Source organism: Taudactylus pleione, unplaced genomic scaffold, assembly GCF_031769625.1.
Source record: "Taudactylus pleione unplaced genomic scaffold, aTauple2 ptg000225l, whole genome shotgun sequence".
NCBI lineage: Eukaryota > Metazoa > Chordata > Amphibia > Anura > Myobatrachidae > Taudactylus > Taudactylus pleione.
Window position 1 is genome coordinate 8,287,075 of NW_028284627.1, and position 4,098 is coordinate 8,291,172.

Sequence of the window (4,098 nt, forward strand, 5' to 3'; positions counted from 1 at the left end):
GCGTGCATGCCTGTGTCACCGTCGGATCCCTTCTTCCGGGTAGCGCTCCTTCCAGGGGGCGTGACCAACGCGTTTCGCCCGTCCAATCAAATGTGGGCTTCGTCAGGGCTGTCAATGTCTCTCCCTATTGTTCCTTTTAAGGGTGTCAGTCTTGCTCCTCCTTTATTAGTTAACTCCTTCGTTGCCTGTCTGTGGTCTGTGTTTAAATGATGGTAAACTTCTTTGTAATGTCATATCATAGAATTATACACAGAATTAGGCAGACCAGCGATTCCATGGTCTGTGGTGTTAAATGATGTTAAATAACTGTGGTGACTAATAATATTTTCTTTAAAACCACATAATGAATACATCAATTGGAATTAAATACATCACTAAAATATGAAAATTAGTGAGTGAAAAGATGATTTATAGTTGAAAAGGTTGATAAGAGTTTAGATAGGTGTTAATCTGTATTGTTCCATTTGAAGATATTTGGACTCCTAAGATGGAGTGGTGGTCTAATGTCATCTGTCTGATGTTATATTATTAATGTGGAACAAGAAAAAGTATGTATTTAATGATGGTTTCGCTCGTTCAGTCTTTTTATTCCTCCCGGATGGGCTAATTGGCCTCGTGCTATTCAAGTTAGGGGAACGGTACAATGGATATGGGGATACGCTACATAACCTGATGTTCATGCGAGGTCCCCCATCGCATTACTTGTCAGGCCCTTCCCTGTTTAGCTTCCAAGTTCGGAAGTGGTTGGGCGGTGTCAGGGAGGTGTGTACGTAGTGAACGCCACCATGTCCTTATTCCCCAGAAAGAGATTCTTGAAAAGCACTGCTTATATGCCCAGATCTTATCTTAGACTGATGTAGATTAATCTTTCAAGAAATAGGAAAATTCAAAATCGATATTTAGTCCCTTTGGTTTGAGTGTCTTCAATTCATAGATCCATTTGGATTCTTCTTGTGACATAGTTTTGATAAAATCATCACCCCCTCTCCAAGGTTTGTTAACTTTTTTAATAGCATGAAACTGTAGAATGCTAGAGTCTCCATTGTGTACATTTTTAAAGTGATTGGATACGCTATGTGCCTCAAATTTATTATCAATGTTATTAATGTGTTCTCTTATTCGTTGAGTCAAATTCCTTTTTGTGCGGCCTACGTATTGTAAGCTGCAAGGACAAGTTAGGAGATAGATTACCCCTTGAGTATAACATGTCATTGTTTCTTTAATCTTGTACTTTTTCTTTGTAACATTTGATGTAAAATCACACACTGGCACAGTTCGTTTTTTTTCCCGTGGTTCTACAGGCCTTGCATCTATTGCAATAATAGAATCCTGAATTCCTTTTTCCAAGCCAAGTATCTATATTCTTCGTTTCCTTTCTAGGCATCAGATAACTTGTCGTGATTTTTTGCTTCAGATTTGGTGCTTTTCTATACACAAAATGAGGTTTTTCTTGTAGTTGACTTTTCAGAATATCATCCTTAAGAAGAAGGTGCCAATGTCTGCGAACAATCTTTTCAATATCTTTATACTGATTACAATACTGAGTGATGAAAAAGGGTCCTTTTTCTTTTTCTCTCTTTGGTCTGTATTCTAGTAGGTGTATTCTTTCAGTTTCTTTGGCTTCTTGAAGGGCTTTCTCTAAGATCTTGGGATCATAGTTCTGTTCTGTAAACTTCGATTTTAGTTGTTCTGATTGTTCATTGAATATTTCCAGATGTGAGCAATTCCGTCGGATTCTCTTAAACTGTCCTCCTGGGATGCTCTGAATCCAATTTTTATGGTGATTACTTGTGGGGGGGATGAATTCATGCATGTCTACTGGTTTAGTAAATGTCTTAGTTTGTATTTGGTCTCCTTCTATATAAATAGTAAGGTCTAAAAAGTCGATAGATTCCTTGCTCCAAGTGGTTGTGAATTCCAAATTGATGGTATTGTCATTAATATACTTGTTGAATAGTTGTAATTCTTCCACTTCCCCTGTCCAAATCATGATGACATCGTCTATATATCGTTGCCAGAAAAGTATATGTTCTCTAAACGGGTTGTTCTGCCATATATTTCCATTCTCCCAATTGGCCATAAACAGGTTTGCGTAGCTAGGGGCAAATTTCGTCCCCATAGCTGTTCCGCGAACCTGTCTATAGTGGGAGCCATTGAACCAAAAATGGTTATGCGTTAAAATGAATGTTATACTGTCGACCACAAATTTAATTTGTTTCTCTGAGATGTCTGAGTAGGATTTCATTATTGATTCTATTGCATCACATCCTTGTCGGTGGTCTATACAGGTATAAAGTGACTTCACATCATATGTAACGAGGGAGTAACCTTCTTCCCAGGTAGTGTTGTGTCTCTCAGATAGCTAAACTGTTTAGTGACTAATGGCTGTAGAGTGATGTCTACATATTCTGATAATTTTGTGGTGAGTGATCCTATTCCTGAAACTATTGGACGTCCAGGTGGGTTATTGCATGTCTTGTGAATTTTAGGGAGGAAGTAGAATACAGGAATTTTTGGGTGGTTCTGTTGGATGTAGTCAAATTCTGTTTTACTAAGAATACCTTCTTCTCTGCCTTTATTGAGAAGGTGGTTAAGTTCCTTTTGATATTTTTCAGTTGGGTCATTTTTGAGGAGTTCATACGTTTCTTTATCTGCAAGTTTACTTAAGGCTTCTGCGTCATAGTAATATCTATCCATTATTACTATCGCTCCTCCTTTATCCGCCTGTTTTATAACTATAGAGTCATTCTCCTTAAGACTTTTTAATGCTTCTTTATCTTTCCTAGTAAAATTTGTTTCATACCTTGTCTTCTTCAAAAGAAAGCCCTTCAAGAAGCCAAAGAAACTGAAAGAATACACCTACTAGAATACAGACCAAAGAGAGAAAAAGAAAAAGGACCCTTTTTCATCACTCAGTATTGTTATCAGTATAAAGATATTGAAAAGATTGTTCGCAGACGTTGGCACGTTCTTCTTAAGGATGATATTCTGAAAAGTCAACTACAAGAAAAACCTCATTTTGTGTATAGAAAAGCACCAAATCTGAAGCAAAAAATCACAACAAGTTATCTGATGCCTAGAAAGGAAACGAAGAATACAGATACTTGGCTTGGAAAAAGGAATTCAGGATTCTATTATTGCAATAGATGCAAGGCCTGTAGAACCACGGGAAAAAAACGAACTGTGCCAGTGTGTGATTTTACATCAAATGTTACAAAGAAAAAGTACAAGATTAAAGAAACAATGACATGTGATACTCAAGGGGTAATCTATCTCCTAACTTGTCCTTGCGGCTTACAATACGTAGGCCGCACAAAAAGGAATTTGACTCAACGAATAAGAGAACACATTAATAACATTGATAATAAATTTGAGGCACATAGCGTATCCAATCACTTTAAAAATGTACACAATGGAGAGTCTAGCATTCTACAGTTTCATGCTATTAAAAAAGTTAACAAACCTTGGAGAGGGGGTGATTTTATCAAAACTATGTCACAAGAAGAATCCAAATGGATCTATGAATTGAAGACACTCAAACCAAAGGGACTAAATATCGATTTAGAATTTTCCTATTTCATTGAAAGATTAATCTACATCAGTCTAAGATAAGATCTGGGCATTTAAGCAGTGCTTTTCAAGAATCTCTTTCTGGGGAATAAGGACATGGTGGCGTTCACTACGTACACACCTCCCTGACACCGCCCAACCACTTCCGAACTTGGAAGCTAAACAGGGAAGGGCCTGACAAGTAATGCGATGGGGGACCTCGCATGAACATCCGGTTATGTAGCGTATCCCCATATCCATTGTACCGTTCCCCTAACTTGAATAGCACGAGGCCAATTAGCCCATCCGGGAGGAATAAAAAGACTGAACGAGCGAAACCATCATTAAATACATACTTTTTCTTGTTCCACATTAATAATATAACATCAGACAGACGACATTAGACCACCACTCCAGCTTAGGATTCCAAATATCTTCAAATGGAACAATACAGATTAACACCTATCTAAACTCTTATCAACCTTTTCAACTATAAATAATCTTTTCACTCACTAATTTTCATATTTTAGTGATGTATTTAATTCCAAT

At 37.4% G+C, this 4,098-nt stretch overlaps 2 pseudogenes; one reads left to right on the forward strand and one right to left on the reverse strand.

Annotated features, from left to right (window-relative positions):
* Nucleotides 1–657: 657 nt before the first annotated feature.
* LOC148517238 (5S ribosomal RNA) lies at nucleotides 658–776 on the reverse strand (annotated as a pseudogene).
* Nucleotides 777–3,677: 2,901 nt separating this feature from the next.
* LOC148517239 (5S ribosomal RNA) lies at nucleotides 3,678–3,796 on the forward strand (annotated as a pseudogene).
* Nucleotides 3,797–4,098: the final 302 nt, after the last annotated feature.